At 46.0% G+C, this 22,647-nt stretch overlaps 1 protein-coding gene across 3 annotated transcripts in view; it reads right to left on the bottom strand.

Annotated features, from left to right (window-relative positions):
* Positions 1-22,647, bottom strand: part of THBS2 (thrombospondin 2) — an 800,800-nt gene that overhangs the window by 334,637 nt on the left and 443,516 nt on the right. The gene's annotated exons all lie outside the window — the stretch shown is intronic.

Raw genomic sequence — 22,647 nt, 5'->3', positions numbered from 1 at the left:
TACTTGGGTCCCTTCAAGGTTCTCGAATGGGTTAATCCTGTGGTCTACCGTTTGGCTCTTCCTCCACGCTTGGGTATCACCGACACCTTTCATGTGTCCCTCTTGAAACCCGTATACATGTCCCGGTTTTCCGAGTCATCTGCCGGGACATCGGGTTCGTCTACGGACGATTACGAGGTGAACGCTATTTTGGGGTGCAAGGTGGTACGCGGCAAAAAGTTCTATCTGGTGGATTGGAAGGGTTATGGCCCAGAGGACAGGTCATGGGAGCCTGCTGAAAACATTCGGGCCCCACAGCTCATTGCTGCCTTTGAGCGTAGCGAGGCCCAAGGAGGAGGGGGGGTAATGTTAGGTCTCGAGTTCCCGCTTCTGCACAGGGGGAATCTCGAGCCATCTCCGCTGCGGTCTCCCATTCTTATCCAGCTGCAGTGGAGTCTGCTCAGCAGGGACGTCGGTCCCAGCGTCTTGCTCAGTCTCACTCTGTACAGAGAGTTACTGCTGCTTCTTCAGCTTCTGCCATTAAAGCCAGTGCTGGTCAGCAGCGAGCGGACTTCTCTGGGACTAAGTCCTTGTCTGCACACACTGAGCATGCCCAGGGCAAGATCTCCCGTTGGAGATCGAGGCTCATGTGCTCAGGCTCTGCAGCACATTCCATTGGTCCTCTTGGCAGGTCTTGGAAGGGCAAAGTTTCTGTGGCCACTTCCTGTGCTGCAACTATATAAACTGCGCATGACCGCACGGCCATGCGCTAGTGTACAATTGTTAATGTGTGTATGTTGTGAGTGCAAGTCGTCCTTGGATACCCCTACCCTATTGAATGTCTGTTCGCGGAAGGTGTATGGTTGCTATCTAGCGCCCGACTTATCCTACAGCACGAATCACACATTACAGCGTCCAGTTGCTGTGACCGCCAGTACGGCGCCGTGCACTTCCTCTGTGCTTTCCTTACCCAAGCCTGGGTGGTTCGTGGCGTTCGTCAGTGCGGCACCGCATGCACTCTTGTGCCTTAATATCGTTATTTAGTTTCCTTACACACCCAGTTGCGGTGTTGTGCCAGCAAGGGTCTAATCGGACTTCAATCCTAGTTGGGGTTGAGTTCGCTGGCTACTTGCTCGCGCTCTATGTGCGGTACCGCGGTCCTGTGACGCAACAGGATCGCTTCCTTCACGCTGGGTGAAGTTTAACCCACGTGTGTATACTTATGAGTACCGCCATATAGTCCGTCATTACTTGGCAGCAGGTGCCATCTCTGCACGGTGGACCCCGGGCTGCGAACGCACCATACTCTATCTGCCTTATTATTTGGTGTTTTCCGCTAGCCCTAACAACATGTTTGTACTCAAAACCACATTCAAGAAGTTTATTAACCCTTCAGGTGCTTCACAGTAGCAGAAGCAACGTGGAAGGAAAAAATGAACATTTAAATTTTTAGTCACAAAAATGATGTTTTAGCAACAATTTTTTTATTTTCCCCAAAGGTACATAGGGAAACTGGACCCCAAAAGTTATTGTACAATTTGTCCTGAGTACGCCGATACCCCATATGTGGGGGGGAACCACTGTTTGGGCGCACGACAGGACTCGGGAGGGAAGGAGCGCCATTTGACTTTTTCAATGAAAAATTGGCTCCAATCTTTAGCGGACACCATGTTGTGCTTGGAGAGCCCCTGTGTGCCTAAATATTGGAGCTCCCCCACATGTGACCCCATTTTGGAAACTAGACCCTCCAGGGAACTTATCTAGATGCATAGTGAGCACTTTGAACCCCGAGGTGCTTCACAAATTGATCCGTAAAAATGAAAAAGTACTTTTTTTCACAAAAAATTTCTTTTAGCCTCAATTTATTCATTTCCACATGGGCAACAGGATAAAATGGTACACTGATACCTATATATGGGGGTAAACCACTGTTTGGGCACACGGCAGGGCTCGGAAGGGAAGGAGCGCCATTTGACTTTTTGAATGCAAGATTGGCTGGAATCAATGGTGGTGCCAACACACCCCTAACCCTAATCCCAACTGTAGCCATAACCCTAATCACAAATCTAACCCCAACACACCCCTAACCCTAATCCCAACCCTAACCCTAATCATAACCCTAATCCCAACCCTAATCCTAACCCTAATCCAACCCTAACCACAACCCTAACTCCAACACACCCCTAACCATAACCCTAACCACAAGCCTAACCCCAACACACCCCTAACCATAACTCTAACCACAGTCTAATCTTAACCCTATTTCCAACCCTAGCCCTAATTCCAACCCTAACTCTAATTCCAACCCTAACCCTAAGGCTATGTGCCCACGTTGCGGATTCGTGTGAGATTTTTCCGCACCATTTTTGAAAAATCCGCAGATAAAAGGCCCTGCGTTTTACCTGCAGATTTACCGCGGATTTCCAGTGTTTTTTTGTGTGGATTTCACTTGCGGATTCCTATTGAGGAAAAGGTGTAAAACGCTGCGGAATCCGCACAAAGAATTGACATGCTGCGGAAAATACAGCACAGCTTTTTCGCATGGTATTTTCTGCACCATGGGCACAGCGGATTTGGTTTTCCATAGGTTTATGTGGTACTGTAAACGTGATGGAAAACTGCTACGAATCCACAGCGGCCAATCCGCACCATGTGCACATAGCCTAAGGCTAGGTTCACATTGCGTTAGTGCAATCCGTTTAGCGCATATGCTAACAGAATGCGCTAATGCAATGTACAAAAATCTGCGCTAGCGAGAACGAACCCAAAAATGCTGCAAGCAGCGTTCGAGGTCCGTCAGAAAATAACGGGACATCGCTAACGCATGCCAAAAATGGGAGACGTTTATTAGCATTCTGGATAGAACCTGTGCACAGTATATACCGTATGGGAATAAACATACTAGAAATAGGAGGAAACCAATATGGCTAAATAGAGCTGTAAGGGGCGCAATAAGTGATAAAAAGAAAGCATTTAGAGAATTAAAGGAAGTAGGTAGTGAGGAGGCATTAAATAAATACAGAAAATTAAATAAATTCTGTAAAAAGCAAATCAAGGCAGCAAAGATTGAGACAGAGAGACTCATTGCCAGAGAGAGTAAAAATAATCCTAAAATATTCTTTAACTACATAAATAGTAAGAAACTAAAAAATGATAGTGTTGGCCCCCTTAAAAATAGTCTGGGTGAGATGGTGGATGAGGATGAGGAAAAAGCCAATATGCTAAATGACTTTTTTTTATCAGTATTTACACAAGAAAATCCCATGGCAGACAAAATGTCTAGTGATAAAAATTACCAATTAAATGTCACCTGCTTAGCCCAGCAGGAAGTGCGGTGGCGTCTAAAAATCACTAAAATTGACAAATCTCCGGGCCCGGATGGGATACACCCTCGAGTACTGCAGGAATTAAGTACAGTCATTGATAGACCATTATTTTTAATCTTTAAAGACTCCATAATAACAGGGTCTGTGCCACAGGACTGGCGTATAGCAAATGTGGTGCCAATATTCAAAAAGGGAACAAAAACTGAACTCGGAAATTATAGGCCAGTAAGCTTAACCTCTACTGTGGGTAAAATCCTGGAGGGCATTCTAAGGGACGCTATACTGGAGTATCTGAAGAGGAATAACCTCATGACCCAGTATCAGCACGGGTTTACTAGGGACCGTTCATGTCAGACTAATTTGATCAGTTTCTATGAAGAGGTAAGTTCCGGATTGGACCAAGGGAACCCAGTGGATGTAGTGTATATGGACTTTTCAAAAGCTTTTGATACGGTGCCACACAAAAGGTTGATACATAAAATGAGAATAATGGGGATAGGGGAAAAGATGTGCAAGTGGGTTGAGAGCTGGCTCAGGGATAGGAAACAAAGGGTGGTTATTAATGGAGCACACTCGGACTGGGTAGCGGTTAGCAGTGGGGTACCACAGGGGTCAGTATTGGGCCCTCTTCTTTTTAACATATTTATTAATGACCTTGTAGGGGGCATTCAGAGTAGAATTTCAATATTTGCAGATGACACTAAACTCTGCAGGGTAATCAATACAGAGGAGGACAATTTTATATTACAGGATGATTTATGTAAACTAGAAGCTTGGGCTGATAAATGGCAAATGAGCTTTAATGGGGATAAATGTAAGGTCATGCACTTGGGTAGAAGTAATAAGATGTATAATTATGTGCTTAATTCTAAAACTCTGGGCAAAACCGTCAATGAAAAAGACCTGGGTGTATGGGTGGATGACAAACTCATATTCAGGGGCCAGTGTCAGGCAGCTGCTACAAAGGCAAATAAAATAATGGGATGCATTAAAAGAGGCATAGATGCTCATGAGGAGAACATAATTTTACCTCTATACAAGTCACTAGTGCGACCACACTTAGAATACTGTGCAGTATTCAACCCCCTGCAGATTTAGCAGGTTTAATAAGATGCAAATAAGTTAGAGCCTTCAAACTTCAAACAAGAGCAGGATTTATTAACAGATGCATAAATCTTACAAACCAAAAAGTTTTGTTGCTCAGTTAAATTTTTATAAATTTTAAACATAAAAGTGTGGGTTAATTATTATTCAACCCCTAGGTTTAATATTTTGTGGAATAACCTTTGTTTGCAATTACAGCTAATAATCGTCTTTTATAAGACCTGATCAGGCCGGCATAGGTCTCTGGAGTTATCTTGGCCCACTCCTCCATGCAGATCTTCTCCAAGTTATCTAGGTTCTTTGGGTGTCTCATGTGGACTTTAATCTTGAGCTCCTTCCACAAGTTTCCAATTGGGTTAAGGTCAGGAGACTGACAAGGCCACTTCCACACCTTGATTTTTTGCCTCTTGAACCAGGCCTTGATTTTCTTGGCTGTGTGCTTTGGGTCGTTGTCTTGTTGGAAGATGAAATGACGACCCATCTTAAGATCCTTGATGGAGGAGCAGAGGTTCTTGGCCAAAATCTCCAGGTAGGCCGTGCTATCCATCTTCCCATGGATGCGGACCAGATGGCCAGGCCCCTTGGCTGAGAAACAGCCCCACAGCATGATGCTGCCACCACCATGCTTGACTGTAGGGATGGTATTCTTGGGGTCGTATGCAGTGCCATCCAGTTTTCAAACGTCACGTGTGTGGTTGGCACCAAAGATCTCGATCTTGGTCTCATCAGACCAGAGAACCTTGAACCAGTCAGTCTCAGAGTCCTCCAAGTGATCATGAGCAAACTGTAGACGAGCCTTGACATGACGCTTTGAAAGTAAAGGTACCTTACGGGCTCGTCTGGAACGGAGACCATTGCGGTGGAGTACGTTACTTATGGTATTGACTGAAACCAATGTCCCCACTGCCATGAGATCTTCCTGGAGCTCCTTCCTTGTTGTCCTTGGGTTAGCCTTGACTCTTCGGACAAGCCTGGCCTCGGCACGGGAGGAAACTTTCAAAGGCTGTCCAGGCCGTGGAAGGCTAACAGTAGTTCCATAAGCCTTCCACTTCCGGATGATGCTCCCAACAGTGGAGACAGGTAGGCCCAACTCCTTGGAAAGGGTTTTGTACCCCTTGCCAGCCTTGTGACCCTCCACAATCTTGTCTCTGATGGCCTTGGAATGCTCCTTTGTCTTTCCCATGTTGACCATGTATGAGTGCTGTTCACAAGTTTGGGGAGGGTCTTAAATAGTCAGAAAAGGCTGGAAAAAGAGATAATTAATCCAAACATGTGAAGCTCATTGTTCTTTGTGCCTGAACTACTTCTTAATACTTTAGGGGAACCAAACAGAATTCTGGTGGGTTGAGGGGTTGAATAATAAATGACCCTCTGAAAAGACTTTTTACAATTTAAAAAAAAAATAAACAAAGAAATAACATTCTTTTTTGCTGCAGTGCATTTCACACTTCCAGGCTGATCTACAGTCCAAATGTCACAATGCCAAGTTAATTCCAAATGTGTAAACCTGCTAAATCTGGAGGGGGTTGAATACTACTTGTAGGCACTGTTTAAGAAAGACATAGCTGAACTGGAGCGGGTGCAGAGAAGAGCGACCAAGGTTATTAGAGGACTGGGGCGTCTGCAATACCAAGATAGGTTATTACACTTGGGGCTATTTAGTTTGGAAAAACGAAGACTAAGGGGTGATCTTATTTTAATGTATAAATATATGAGGGGACAGTACAAAGACCTTTCTGATGATCTTTTTAATCATAGACCTGAAACAGGGACAAGGGGGCATCCTCTACGTTTGGAGGAAAAAAGGTTTAAGCATAATAACAGACGCGGATTCTTTACTGTAAGAGCAGTGAGACTATGGAACTCTCTGCCGTATGATGTTGTAATGAGTGATTCATTACTTAAATTTAAGAGGGGACTGGATACCTTTCTGGAAAAGTATAATGTTACAGGGTATATACACTAGATTCCTTGATAGGGCGTTGATCCAGGGAACTAGTCTGATTGCCGTATGTGGAGTCGGGAAGGAATTTTTTTCCCCAATGTGGAGCTTACTCTTTGCCACATGGGTTTTTTTTGCCTTCCTCTGGATCAACATGTTAGGGCATGTTAGGTTAGGCTATGGGTTGAACTAGATGGACATATAGTCTTCCTTCAACCTTAATAACTATATATAACTATATAACTATATATACGTTAGCGATGCATTAGATACATTGCGGTCAATGGCTGCGCTAACAGATCCATTACATTGCATTAGTGGCACTATGTAACGGATTCCGTTAGCGGACTGCCACTAACGCAATGTGAACCCAGCCTAATTCTAACCCTAACTAATTCTAGCCCTAACCCTAGCCCTTGATAGGGCTAGCGGAACGCACCGAGTAATGAGTAGGTAGCTACAATGTGCATTCGTAGCCCGGGGTCCACCGTGCAGAGATATCTGCTGCTAAGTAATGGCGGATGGACTCTGAGCTCACATGTGGGTTAGGCTTCACCCCTAACTAGGCAAATTGCCCCCACTGACGCTAGCTGCCTGCCTGAGTGTACAGTCCCAATGCTAACAGCTTCACACCACATAAGAACTGAGTGGTATAGTATCCACTGGCATAAGCTAAAACACATTTGATACTAGCGCATGGCCGTGCGGCCATGCAAGCCTTATATAGCTGCAGCAAGTAAAAGACCTTCCAAGAAGGACCAATGAGAGACTGCCATACCTGAGCATGTGACCCTAAATCTCCACTGAGAGATCTTGCCCTGGGCATGCTCAGTGTGTGCAAAGCAGGACTTAGACCTAGCACTTAAAGGACCTTCCAAGAAGGACCAATGACCTTAGCTGCAGTATCTGATCATGTGACCCTCAATCTCCACTGAGAGATCTTACTCTAGGCATGCGCAGAACGTGAAAAGCAGGACTTAGTCCCAGAAGCGTCTGCTCGCCGCTGCCCAGTACTGACTTCAATGGCAGTAGCAGGAAATGCAGCAGTAACTTTCAGCACAGAGGCTGAGCGAGACGTTGGGATCGCCGTCTCCGCTGAGCAGGCTCCACTGCGGCAGGAGAAGAATGGGAGACCGCAGCGGAGATGGCCCGAGATTCCCCCTGTGCAGAGGCAGGAACTCGACCCCTAACATTACTCCATTTCTAGGGACCCCCCCCTCCTTGGGCCTCGCTACGCTCGAAGGCAGCAATGAGCTGCGGAGCCCGAATGTGCTCAGCAGGCTCCCAGGATCTATCCTTAGGGCCGTAACCCCTCCAGTCCACAAATAAAATTTTTTGCCACGAACCACCTTGCACCCCAAAATAGCGTTCACCTCGTAATCGTCCGTAGACGAACCCGATGTCCCGGCAGATGACTCAGAAAACCGGGACATGTATACGGGCTTAAGGAGAGACACATGAAAGGTGTCGGTGATACCTAGGCATGGAGGAAGGGCCAGACGGTAGACCACAGGATTAACCTGTTCGAGGACCTTGAAGGGACCCAAGTAGCGAGGAGCAAACTTAGTGGACTCAACACGCAGCCTGATGTTACGAGCGGAGAGCCACACTAAGTCGCCAGGAGCAAAGGTCGGGGCAGGGCACCGATGTGCATCGGCGGAGGACCTCATTCTCTCTTTGGAGGCCCGGATGGCATCCTGAGTGCGGTCCCAAATGTCTCGTGCCTCCACTGCCCAGTCTGCCACCCGGGAGTCAGCAGAGGACACGGGCATAGGCACAGGAACCCGCAGATGCTGGCCGTAGTTAAGGAGGAAAGGAGTCTGACCGGTGGAGTCGGCTACAGCGATGTTAAGGGCAAACTCTGCCCACGGTAACAAGGATGCCCAGTCATCCTGCCTAGCAGAAACAAAATGTCGCAAATAAGTGACCAGAATCTAATTGGCTCTCTCAACCAACCCATTCGTCTTGGGATGATAAGCCAAATAGAGATTTAACTCAATACTGAGTAGACGACAAAGCTCCCTCCAGAATCGAGACGCAAACTGGGGACCCCGGTCACTGACAATCTTGTCCAGCATACCGTGTAAGCGAAAGATAAGTTTGATGAACAAGGCTGCCAGAGCCCATGCAGATGGTAGCCGTGGAAGAGGCACCAAATGAATCATTTTGGAAAAATGGTCGGTGATCACCCAGATAATGGTGCAACTACGAGACTTGGGTAAGCCCACCACAATGTCTATCCCGACCATCTCCCAGGGCCTGTCCGCCACCGGCAGAGGATAAAGCAAACCAGCTGGCCGTTGCCGAGGGGACTTGTTCTTGGCGCAAGAGACACACGCCCGAACATAGTCTGTGACATCACGAGCCATATGCAGCAACCAGTATGTCCTCGCCAGTAACTCAGATGTCCTTTTGGAACCAAAGTGTCCAAGCACCCTGGACGATTGTGCCCAAGAGAGAACCTACGGTCGCAAACTGGGTGGTACAAAAGTCTTGCCCGGATGCACAAACTCTAGCGAAACCGGGGCCACAGTTCTCAGGCTCTCGGTGGGGACAATAAGCCGAGGCTCCTCTTCCTCCTCCACAGATGACACAACGGAGAAGAACAAGGACCATCTGGCCTGGTGAGAATTCAACCGCTGAGCTGTCTGCAGGTACACCAAATTTTTATGATCTGTGAAGACTTGGAAGGGAAAACAAGCTCCCTCCAAGAGATGTCTCCACTCCGAAAAAGCCAACTTCATGGCTAGCAACTTCCTGTCCCCGATGGAATAATTCCTCTCTGCTGATGAAAAGGTCTTAGAAAAGAAGAAGCAAAGATGCTTCCGACCTTGAGCATCCTTTTGGAAGAGGACTGCTCCAGCACCAACAGATGAGGCATCCACTTCCATGATAAATGGCTTATCTACATCGGGGCGATATAGGATGGGAGCGCTAGCAAAGTGTGAATATATGGAGACAAAGACCTTGGAGACCTCCTCAGATCACAATTTGGGATTTGCCCCCTTCTTGGTGAGAGCAACCAAGGGAGCTACCAAAGTTGAGAAGTGCGGAATGAACTGGCGACAATAATTTATGAACCCCATAAAGCGCTGCACTGCTTTAAGAGAATGGGGTTCCTGCCAGTCCATCACAGCCTGTAGTTTGGCAGGATCCATAGCCAATCCCTGGGCGGAGATGATATAGCCGAGGAAAGGTAAGGACTCCTGCTCAAACATACACTTCTCCAACTTGGCATAGAGGGAGTTTGCCCGTAGGAGGTCGAAGACTTTGCAAACATCTCTCCAGTGGGAGTCAATATCTGGAGAAAAGATGAGAATATCATCCAGATAGACTACAACCGAGGCGGAAAGCATATCCCAGAAGATGTCGTTCACAAAGTCTTGGAAAACGGCTGGGGCACTGCAGAGCCCAAAGGGCATCACCAGATATTCATAGTGCCCATTCCTGGTGTTAAAAGCCGTCTTCCATTCGTCCCCCTCACGGATGCGAATCAGGTTGTAAGCACCCCGCAGATCTAGTTTAGTAAACACCCTTGCTCCCCGAAGCCTATCGAAGAGCTCAGATATCAGGGGCAAAGGATACTTATTCTTAACGGTGATGGCGTTAAGACCCCTGTAGTATATGCATGGACGCAGTTCTCCATTCTTCTTCTGCACGAAGAAGAACCCAGACCCAGCAGGTGACACTGACTTCCGGATGAACCCTCTTGCCAGATTCTCTTGAATGTACTGAGACATTGCCTCCGTCTCCGGGAGAGATAACGGATAAACTCAACCCCGGGGAGGCTCAGCACCAGGCAAGAGATCAATAGGACAGTCATATGGGCGATGGGGTGGAAGGGTCTCCGCCGCCTTTTTGGAGAACACATCTGCAAAAGACCAATATTGCTTGGGAAGAGAGGATAGATCTGCGGGTACCTCTGTAGTAGCAACCTGAACACACTCCCTCTGACACCTACCCCCACAAGATTCACCCCATCCCAGAATTCTGCCTGAGGACCACTCGATATGAGGAGAGTGGTACCGTAGCCAAGGTATCCCCAACAGGACCTCATCAATTCCCTTAGGAATGACGAGCAGAGATATAGTCTCCTGATGGGATGGCGACATGTACAGAGTAAAAGGGATGGTCTGGTGTGTTATCTGTGAGGGCAGTGTCGACCCATTCACCACTCGTACTGTTACTGGTTGAGCTAGCATAACCAGGGGTATTGCGTGCCATTGGGCAAAGGCAGAAGACATAAAATTGCCCTCCGCCCCAGAATCCACACTGAGCTCTACCGAGTGGGAGGATGAGCCTATAGTAATTGTCCCTTTAAAGGACAATTTGGAGGCAAACGTCGCCGTGCCTAGTGTACCTCCACCTACTACCACTAGACGCTGACGTTTCCTCGACCGCTGGGAACATCTGGTGGCAAGATGTCCTGACTGCTGGCAAACATGACAGACCTTGAGTGCACTAGCGGTTTGGGACTTAGATCCCGCTCGTGACACTATCCTCATGTGACTCAGGAACCTGGACTGGAGATTCCAGAGGTTTGGCGAAGGTGGGAGCCAGCCGAAACCTTTGCCTACACTGGGCTCGCTCTAACCTCTGCTCGTTAAAACGGAGGCCAATTCGAGTAGAGACAGTTATTAACTCCTCCAGTGTGGCAGGAATCTCCCTAGTGGCCACAGCGTCCTTAACGTGATCAGCCAGACCCCTCCAAAATATGGGGATAACGGCTTTATCCAACCACTCCAGCTCAGAAGCTAAAGTAAGAAAGCGGACGGAAAAATGGCTGACCAAGGACTCACCCTGAGTTAGTGCCAGTAGTTGGAGCGCTGTGTCATGGGTGACTTGAGGTCCTAAAAAGACCTTTTTCAGAGTGCTCAGGAACAGCGGAGCAATCTGCACCACATGATCACCACGCTCCTACAGCGGCGTAGCCCATTCCAACACCCTGTCCGACAAGAGAGACACAATAAATCCCACCTTAGCCCGCTCTGTAGGAAAACGTGCAGCCAGGAGCTCGAGATGAATAGAGCACTGACTCACGAATCCCCTACAAGATTTGCTATCTCCAGAAAATTTTTCTGGCAGCGGGAGGCGAGATAATGTCGGAACAGGGGTGGCAGTGGACAAGGTTGCTGCAGCCACGCTAGCAGCCTGTACAGCAACTGCGGTAACATCCACAGCTGAGGTTGAGCTCTCGAGAGCCGCCAACCTACCCTCCAGCTGCTGGATATGCCGCAAAGATTGCTGAATGTCCGCCATTTACTAGCCAGACCATGGCGCTAGTATTATGTTAGGGCTAGCGGAGCGCACCGAGTAATGAGTAGGTAGCTACAAGCTGCGTTCACAGCCCGGGGTCCACCGTGCAGAGATATCTGCTGCTAAGTAATGGCGGATGGACTTTGAGCTCACACGTGGGTTAGGCTTCACCCCGTGTGAACTGGTAGCGAACTCTGTTGCCTCACAGAGTCGCGCTGTACACAATAACTAATACCCTAACTAGGCAAATTGCCCCCACTGACGCTAGCTGCCTGCCTGAGTGTACAGTCCCAATGCTAACAGCTTCACACCACATAAGAACTGAGTGGTATATTATCCACTGGCATAAGCCAAAACATTTGATACTAGCGCATGGCCGTGCGGCCATGTGAACCTTATATAGCTGCAGCAAGTAAAAGACCTCCCAAGAAGGACCAATGAGAGACTGCCATACCTGAGCATGTGACCCTAAATCTCCACTGAGAGATCTTGCCCTGGGCATGCTCAGTGTGTGCAAAGCAGGACTTAGACGTAACACTTAAAGGACCTTCCAAGAAGGACCAATGACCTTAGCTGCAGTATCTGATCATGTGACCCTCGATCTCCACTGAGAGATCTTACTCTGGGCATGCTCAGAATGTGAAAAGCAGGACTTAGTCCCAGAAGCGTCTGCTCGCCGCTGCCCAGTACTGACTTCAATGGCAGAAGCAGGAAATGCAGCAGTAACTCTTAGCACAGAGTCAGACTGAGCGAGACGCTGGGATCGCCATCTCCGCTGAGCAGGCTCCACTGCGGCAGGAGAAGAATGGGAGACCGCAGCGGAGATGGCCCGAGATTCCCCCTGTGCAGAGGCAGGAACTCGACCCCTAACAGCCCTAGCCCTAGTGGGGAAAAAAATATTTTCTTTATTTTATTTTTTACCCTACCTATGGGGGTGATAAAGGGGGGGGTTATTTATAATTTTTTTATTTTGATCGCTGTGATAGAACCTATCACAGTGATCAAAATGTACTTGTAATGAATCTGCCAGTCGGCAGATTCGGCGGGCGCGCTGCGCATGCTCCCGCCATTTTCCAAGATGGCGGCGCCCATGCAGCAGCCGGACGGACACCGGGAGGGACATGGGAGGTCGGTAAGTATGATGGGGGGGGAGATCGGACAGCGGGGGAGCGGATAGAAGGACGGAGGGGAGTGGAGGACAGGAAATGACAGGACAGAGGATGGAGGGAAGCAGATCGGTGGCGGTGGGGGGGTCAGATTGCGATCTCCAGCCATGGCTGATGCTATTGCAGCATCGGCCATGGCTGGATTGTAATACTTCACCAATTTTCATTGGTGAGCTATTACTATCGCTCTGATTGAAAGTGAAAGTGAAACGTCACTTTCAACAGCCAATCAGAGTGATCGTAGTCATGGGGAGGGTGAAGCCACCCCGCCTGGGCTAAAGTACCACTCCCCCTGTCCCTACAGATCATGTGAAATTGGAGTTAACCCCTTCACCCTATCTGCAGGGACGCGATCATTCTGTGACACAGCATATGCGTCACAGGTCGGATTGGCACCGACTCATGACGCATACCCTGTGTCACAGGTCGGGAAGGGGTTAAGTTAAAAATATCTGAGAATTTTGATTTGAGCAAACAACTTTTAATTCTCTTCTGTATCAATTCATACAAGTGTCTATTAGGCTATGTGCACACGTCTGGAAGAAAGAATAGCAACTTTGAAACTCATCAAAGAGAATGAAGACTTTCTAGACAGAACAGAAGCATCTCTACTGGTCACAGAAGGTGCAAAAAGTGTCAGAGAACCTCCAAAAGCAGATGAGTGGAAGCATGTGACCAAAAGAAGCAAGAAGACCATGGAGAAATCACCAACCACACAACTGAAGAACCGATATCAAATCTTTGTAGAGGATGAAGATGGCACACCTAAAAATGAAGCAATACCAGCAAGCAAAAAAGAAAAGGGCACACAGCAACAAGTGACAGCAAAAAGTACAGCCAAGAAGCAACGAAGAGTGGTGGTGGTGGGAGACTCACTACTGAGAGGCACAGAAGCAGCCATCTGCAGACCGGACATAACTGCAAGAGAAGTATGCTGCCTTCCAGGTGCGATGATCAAGGATGTGACCGATAGGATACCAAAGCTCTTCAGCTCCAAGGACGTCCACCCATTTCTTCTGATACATGTTGGCACCAATGACACGGCAAGGAAGGACCTACCGACAATCTGCAAGGACTTTGAAGAGTTGGGGAAGAAAGTAAAGGAACTGGATGCACAGGTAGTTTTTTCTTCTATCCTTCCAGTAGATGGGCATGGCACCAGGAGATGGAACAGGATCCTTGATGCAAACAACTGGCTAAGACGATGGTGCAGACAACAAGGATTCGGATTCCTGGACCACGGTGTGAATTACTTGTACGATGGACTCCTCGCCAGAGACGGACTACACCTCAACAAACCTGGGAAACACACATTCGCCAGAAGACTCGCTACACTCATCAGGAGGGCGTTAAACTAGAAGAAGAGGGGACGGGAAGAAAAACATTAGACTCGAACAAAGACGACCCAGGAAAACATACTCAGAAGGGAGGTAAGAACATTTCTAAAACAATCCACAGTGAGGAGATTGGAACAAAACAAAATCCTCTAAACTGCATGCTCGCAAACGCCAGAAGCCTGACAAACAAGATGGAAGAACTAGAAGCAGAAATATCTACAGGTAACTTTGACATAGTGGGAATAACCGAGACATGGTTAGATGAAAGCTATGACTGGGCAGTTAACTTACAGGGTTACAGTCTGTTTAGAAAGGATCGTAAAAATCGGAGAGGAGGAGGGGTTTGTCTCTATGTAAAGTCTTGTCTAAAGTCCACTTTAAGGGAGGATATTAGCGAAGGGAATGAGGATGTCGAGTCCATATGGGTTGAAATTCATGGAGGGAAAAATGGTAACAAAATTCTCATTGGGGTCTGTTACAAACCCCCAAATATAACAAAAACCATGGAAAGTCTACTTCTAAAGCAGATAGATGAAGCTGCAACCCATAATGAGGTCCTGGTTATGGGGGACTTTAACTACCCGGATATTAACTGGGAAACAGAAACCTGTGAAACCCATAAAGGCAACAGGTTTCTGCTAATAACCAAGAAAAATTATCTTTCACAATTGGTGCAGAATCCAACCAGAGGAGCAGCACTTTTAGACCTAATACTATCTAATAGACCTGACAGAATAACAAATCTGCAGGTGGTTGGGCATTTAGGAAATAGCGACCACAATATTGTGCAGTTTCACCTGTCTTTCACTAGGGGGACTTGTCAGGGAGTCACAAAAACATTGAACTTTAGGAAGGCAAAGTTTGAACAGCTTAGAGATGCCCTTAATCTGGTAGACTGGGACAATATCCTCAGAAATGAGAATACAGATAATAAATGGGAAATGTTTAAGAACATCCTAAATAGGCAGTGTAAGCGGTTTATACCTTGTGGGAATAAAAGGACTAGAAATAGGAAAAACCCAATGTGGCTAAACAAAGAAGTAAGGCAGGCAATTAACAGTAAAAAGAAAGCATTTGCACTACTAAAGCAGGATGGCACCACTGAAGCTCTAAAAAACTATAGGGAGAAAAATACTTTATCTAAAAAACTAATTAAAGCTGCCAAAAAGGAAACAGAGAAGCACATTGCTAAGGAGAGTAAAACTAATCCCAAACTGTTCTTCAACTATATCAATAGTAAAAGAATAAAAACTGAAAATGTAGGCCCCTTAAAAAATAGTGAGGAAAGAATGGTTGTAGATGACGAGGAAAAAGCTAACATATTAAACACCTTCTTCTCCACGGTATTCACGGTGGAAAATGAAATGCTAGGTGAAATCCCAAGAAACAATGAAAACCCTATATTAAGAGTCACCAATCTAACCCAAGAAGAGGTGCGAAACCGGCTAAATAAGATTAAAATAGATAAATCTCCGGGTCCGGATGGCATACACCCACGAGTACTAAGAGAACTAAGTAATGTAATAGATAAACCATTATTTCTTATTTTTAGTGACTCTATAGCGACAGGGTCTGTTCCGCAGGACTGGCGCATAGCAAATGTGGTGCCAATATTCAAAAAGGGCTCTAAAAGTGAACCTGGAAATTATAGGCCAGTAAGTCTAACCTCTATTGTTGGTAAAATATTTGAAGGGTTTCTGAGGGATGTTATTCTGGATTATCTCAATGAGAATAACTGTTTAACTCCATATCAGCATGGGTTTATGAGAAATCGCTCCTGTCAAACCAATCTAATCAGTTTTTATGAAGAGGTAAGCTATAGACTGGACCACGGTGAGTCATTGGACGTGGTATATCTCGATTTTTCCAAAGCGTTTGATACCGTGCCGCACAAGAGGTTGGTACACAAAATGAGAATGCTTGGTCTGGGGGAAAATGTGTGTAAATGGGTTAGTAACTGGCTTAGTGATAGAAAGCAGAGGGTGGTTATAAATGGTATAGTCTCTAACTGGGTCGCTGTGACCAGTGGGGTACCGCAGGGGTCAGTATTGGGACCTGTTCTCTTCAACATATTCATTAATGATCTGGTAGAAGGTTTACACAGTAAAATATCGATATTTGCAGATGATACAAAACTATGTAAAGCAGTTAATACAAGAGAAGATAGTATTCTGCTACAGATGGATCTGGATAAGTTGGAAACTTGGGCTGAAAGGTGGCAGATGAGGTTTAACAATGATAAATGTAAGGTTATACACATGGGAAGAGGGAATCAATATCACCATTACACACTGAACGGGAAACCACTGGGTAAATCTGACAGGGAGAAGGACTTGGGGATCCTAGTTAATGATAAACTTACCTGGAGCAGCCAGTGCCAGGCAGCAGCTGCCAAGGCAAACAGGATCATGGGGTGCATTAAAAGAGGTCTGGATACACATGATGAGAGCATTATACTGCCTCTGTACAAATCCCTAGTTAGACCGCACATGGAGTACTGTGTCCAGTTTTGGGCACCGGTGCTCAGGAAGGATATAATGGAACTAGAGAGAGTACAAAGGAGGGCAACAAAATTAATAAAGGGGATGGGAGAACTACAATACCCAGATAGATTAGCGAAATTAGGATTATTTAGTCTAGAAAAAAGACGACTGAGGGGCGATCTAATAACCATGTATAAGTATATAAGGGGACAATACAAATATCTCGCTGAGGATCTGTTTATACCAAGGAAGGTGACGGGCACAAGGGGGCATTCTTTGCGTCTGGAGGAGAGAAGGTTTTTCCACCAACATAGAAGAGGATTCTTTACTGTTAGGGCAGTGAGAATCTGGAATTGCTTGCCTGAGGAGGTGGTGATGGCGAACTCAGTCGAGGGGTTCAAGAGAGGCCTGGATGTCTTCCTGGAGCAGAACAATATTGTATCATACAATTATTAGGTTCTGTAGAAGGACGTAGATCTGGGGATTTATTATGATGGAATATAGGCTGAACTGGATGGACAAATGTCTTTTTTCGGCCTTACTAACTATGTTACTATGTTACTATGTTGCGGATTTGTTACGTTTCCGCAGCATTTTTTCCATGTGGAATTGCTATAAATTCGCACTGGATTATTAAAGCAATGTTAATCAATGGCATTCCTGAATTGTTGTGTACACGCTGCTGAAAACTCTGTCCTTATTTTCAGCATTTTGTTTTCTGCAGTATGTCAATTATTTTTGCGGATCTGCAGCGTTTCTGCACCCATTGACTTCCATTGAGTCACTCAAATCTGCAGCAAAACCACAGGTGTAAAAAGGTTTGTGGATTTGCTGCCTACGTGCTGGCCAATTCACTGCAGAAAAGGAAATGATGTCAGAAGGAGGAAGAGTGTGTGGGCGGAAAATATGTGTGAACAGAAAATATGTGCGTGTCCGTCTGCGGGTGTCTGTGTGTGTGTGTGTGTGTGTGTGTGTGGGTGTCTGTGTGTGTGCGAGTGTCTGTGTGTGTGTGTACGGATGTCTGCGTATATGTGCAGGCGTCTGCAGATGTGTGCGGTAACGCTACTACCGGTACTGTTGATCACAGCGCTGCGGGATCATGCTGGCAGATGTTGGCGTGATTCCTCAGCTTTGACCCGCAGAGGTGACCTGTGGTAAAAAAGCAGGCGTGGGCCAATTAAGCTACTGCTCCCATCCGGCTATGTCTACTGTTACTGCTGCTGATGGGAGTGTAGTATCATCGGCCGGCGCCTGTCCTCACAGATAAAAAAAAAAAAATTAAATTACATACATATTCACATAAAAATAAATACCCATTATACTCACCTCACACCAAATCCCATACACCCTTGTCTCTTAGAAATAATGTTAAATAATAAACCAACATATATTCCCTGTCCACCATAGTCCAGATAATTCAGATTGTCCCACAACGAGCTCACATGTAGAACAGTCACATCGGGAGATGTGACCGCTCTACCTGGCCTCGAGCGATACACCGACAGAAGGTAATATTTCCCGCAATGTATCAGCTGATCAGCTTCGGTGCTGTCATTTGCGGCACTGCTGTGTGGGAAAGTTCTCACACAGCGGTACTGCCGTGAGATCACAGGAGCTGATGAACTCTGGTGAAATCTCACGTCAGTGCAGTGATACACTGACAGGAGGTAATCCCTCCCGCAGAGTATCACCAGAGGCCTGATAGGCATAACGTAGTGTAACGCAGCCATTAACCCTGTGTGAGCTCTGACTGGAGAGGAGTATGGAGGGGCACTGACGGAGAGTAGGAAGGGGCGAATTCGTGGCCGGACTGTGCCCATCCGCGACGCGGGGTTTCCGTTACAGACAGCCAGACGGAAGTACCCCTTAGACGATTATATAGATAGATAACTATAGGATAAGTAATGGATAAGTGTCTTACAGACTCTTCTCCATTACCAAGCCGTGGGCTTGATGTCACCTGACAATACGAAGGTGAAATCAACCCCACAAATATGCACCCCACAAATATGCACCCCACTTGCCACTGCTACTGGGCAAGTGGGTAGAGCGAGGCTAAGTGCCAGAATTGGTGGATCTTAGAGATGTGCCTTTTCTGGGGCAGCTGAAAGCTGATGTTTTTAGCCTGGGGGCCAGTATACATGGCCCTTTTCCAGGCTATTAACCCCTTCATGACCGGGGGATTTTTCATTTTTCCGTGTTCGTTTTTCGCTCCCCTCCTTCCCAGAGCCAAAACTTTTTTATTTTTCCGTCAATTTGGCCATGTGAGGGCTTATTTTTTGCGGGACGAGTTGTACTTTTGAACGACATCATTGGTTTTAGCATGTCGTGTACTAGAAAACGGGAAAAAAATTCCAAGTGCGGTGAAATTGCAAAAAAAGTGCAATCCCACATTGGTTTTTTGTTTGGCTTTTTTGCTAGGTTCACTAAATGCTAAAACTGACCAGCCATTATGATTCTCCAGGTCAGTACGAGTTCATAGACACCTAACATGACTAGGTTATTTTTTATCTAAGTGGTGAAAAAAAATTCCAAACTTTGCTAAAAAAAAAAAAAAAAAAAAAAAAAATTGCGCCATTTCCCGATACTCATAGCGTCTCCATTTTTCGTGATCTGGGGTCGGTTGAGGGCCTATTTTTTGCGTGCCGAGATGACGTTTTTAATGATAGCATTTTGGTGCAGATACGTTCTTTTGATCGCCCGTTATTGCATTTTAATGCAATGTCGCGGCGACCAAAAAAACGTAATTCTGGTGTTTCAAATTTTTTTCCCGCTACGCTGTTTAGCGATCAGGTTAATACTTTTTTTTTACTTGATAGATCGGGCGATTCTGAGCGCGGCGATACCAAAAATGCTTAGATTTGATATTTTTTTTTATTGATTTATTTGGATTGAGGCGAAAGGGGGGTGATTTAAACTTTTATGTTTTTTTTATTTTTTTCACATTTTTTTAAACTTTTTTTTTTAACTTTTGTCATGCTTCAATAGCCTCAATGGGAGGCTAGAAGCAGGCACAACTCGATCGGCTCTGCTACATAGCAGCGATCTGCTGATCGCTGCTATGTAGCAGAAATGGAGGTGTGCTGTGAGTGCCGACCACAGGGTGGCGCTCACAGCCACCGGCGATCAGTAACCATAGAGGTCTCTGGGACCTCTATGGTTACAATATACAAGCATCGCTGACCCCCGATCATGTGACGGGGGTCGGCGATGACGTCATTTCCGGCCGCCCGGCCGGAAGCGGTAGTTAAATGCCGCTGTCTGCGTTTGACAGTGGCATTTAACTAGTTAATAGGTGCGGGCAGATCGCGATTCTGCCCGCGCCTATTACGGGCACATGTCAGCTGTTCAAAACAGCTGACATGTCCCGGCTTTGATGCGGGCTCACCGCGGAGCCCTGCATCAAAGCAGGGGAGCCGGCATCGGACGGTATAGTACGTCCGATGCCGGTAAGGGGTTAATATCAGCTCGCAGCTGTCTGCCTAGCCTTTGTTGGTTTGATTTTATAAGGCAACCCCATTTCAATTTTTTTGGGGGGGTTTCCCTGTATAATAGCCAGTAAAGACTAAGCAAACAGCTGTGAGCTGATATTAATAAGCTTGGGAACCTTCATGGCTATTGGCTCCTTCCCAGAATGAACATCAGCCCTCAGGCGTTGGCTGGTTATTAAAATTATGCGGGAGCAAAGGCAATTATTTTAAAAAAATGTGAAAAATAAACAGATATTGCATTTCACGCTGATTTCTGTGGGTATGTTCCCACAGTCAGTAAATGTTGCGGGTTGGATGCTGCACAAATCCACAGCATCCAACCCACAGCTTCCACATTTTACAGCATAGTGGATGGGATTTCAAGAAATACCATATCCACTATGCGTGCACCGGCGCCAGTGGCTTCCCTGTGGAGACGGACATGCGGTGCATCTTTCCAGACCGCAACGTGTCTAATTATCTTGCGGAGACACTCAGTCTCTGCAAGATAAATATCACCCGTCCAATGTATAGGGCTCGGTGATTCCGCACGGTTCAATGAACACCTGCATTCAAAAGCCAGCAGCACTTTGGACACAGCGGACATGTGCTCCGTGCAAAGCGCTGACGATTACTGATCGTGAAGGTGTAGCCTAATAACAGTTGCTGTTTGTTACAGCATATATAGGTTAATTATGTTAATGCTCCTACATAAGCTGATGGGTGTGCGCGTGTCTTTATTTGTGTGTGTGGTCTCTTTATTTAACCCCTTCACGACATGCGCCGCCGTGTCTCCCCCTTTGATGTGGGCTACGGCGGTGAGCCCACATCAAAGTCGCGACATGTCAGCTGTTTTGTACAGCTGACATGTGCGCGCAATAGCGGCGGGTGAAATCGCTATTCACCCGCCGCTATTAAACCTGTTAAATGCCGCTGTCAAACACAGACAGCGGCATTTAACTACCGCATCCGGCCGGGCGGCCGGAAATGACGTCATCGCCGACCCCTGTCACATGATAGGGGGTCGGCGATGCATCAGGAAGGTAACCATAGAGGTCCTTGAGACCTCTATGGTTACTGATGCAGGCCTGCTGTGAGCGCCCCCTTGTGGTCGGCGCTCACAGCACACCTGCATTTCAGCTACATAGCAGCGATCTGATGATCGCCGTTATGTAGCTGAGCCGATCAAGTGGTGCCAGCTTCTAGCCTCCCATGGAGGCTATTGAAGCATGGCACAAGTAAAAAAAAAATTTTTTAAAAATATGAAAAAAATATAAAAAATATAAAGGTTTAAATCACCCCCCTTTCGCCCCATCCTAAATAAAACAATTAAAAAAAAATCAAAACATACACATATTTGGTATCGCCGTGTTCAGAATCGCCCGATCTATCAATTAAAAAAAAGCATTAACCTGATCGCTAAACGGCGTAGCGAGAAAAAAATCCGAAACGCCAGAATTACGTTTTTTTGGTCGCCGCGACATTGCATTAAAATGCAATAACAGGCGATCAAAAGAACGTATTTGCGCAAAAATGGTATCATTAAAAACATCAGCTCGGCACGCAAAAAATAAGCCCTCACCCGACCCCAGATCACGAAAAATGGAGACGCTACAGGTATCGGAAAATGGCACTTTTTTTTTCTTTCTTTTTAGCAAAGTTTGGAATGTTTTTTCACCACTTAGATAAAAAATAACCTAGTCATGTTAGGTGTCTATGAACTCGTAATGACCTAGAGAATCATAATGGCAGGTTAGTTTTAGCAATTAGTGAACCTAGCAAAAAAGCCAAACAAAAAACAAGTGTGGGATTGCACTTTTTTTGCAATTTCACCGCACTTGGAATTTTTTTCCCGTTTTCTAGTAAAAGACATGGTAAAACCAATGGTGTCGTTCAAAAGTACAACTTGTCCCGCAATAAATAAGCCCTCACATGACCATATTGACGGAAAAATAAAAAAGTTATGGCTCAGGGAAGGAGGGAAGTGAAAAACGAAAACGCAAAAATGAAAAAGGGCCGCGACTTGAAGGGGTTAATTGTATGTGTGTGTACGCGTGCGTGAGCTTGTGCATGTGTGTCTTTATTTAATATTAATGAGGGTATCTAGCTTTAAAGGTTGAACAAGGAAATTACATTGCATTTTTTAAATAATATATCATCAAATCAGCACTGAATTTCCACTGCATTTTCTGCCAAAAGATGCAGAAACCACGCAGAAGTTTCCAAAAGCAAATCCGCAATGTGTGCACATAGCCTTAACACTAGAAGTCCTAGAGATGGGTCATTTGACATTTCTACCTTTGAAACCCAGAGAAGGGTCAAATGACCTAAAGGATTTTATCTACAGCTTATCTTATCTCTATTCACTGTCTTTTGTTCTGTAATTAAGGCCATTACTGTTGCACCACAGGAGGTTGTTTGCTGTTTTCCATCCAGTTTACCCATGTAGTTTCTAGTTTCAAGTTAGTTCTGTTCAGTTTATTGTATTTGATAATATAAAGACTATACATATTGTATTTAGTTTAATATTATTTGTGCAAAAAAGCACTGAAACAATTAATCATTTTTTATATATTTTAACCCC

This window comes from Ranitomeya imitator, chromosome 5, assembly GCF_032444005.1.
Source record: "Ranitomeya imitator isolate aRanImi1 chromosome 5, aRanImi1.pri, whole genome shotgun sequence".
Classification (NCBI taxonomy): domain Eukaryota; kingdom Metazoa; phylum Chordata; class Amphibia; order Anura; family Dendrobatidae; genus Ranitomeya; species Ranitomeya imitator.
The sequence above is the reverse complement of the archived record's forward strand: the minus strand, read 5'-3'. Positions and strand labels throughout refer to the sequence as shown.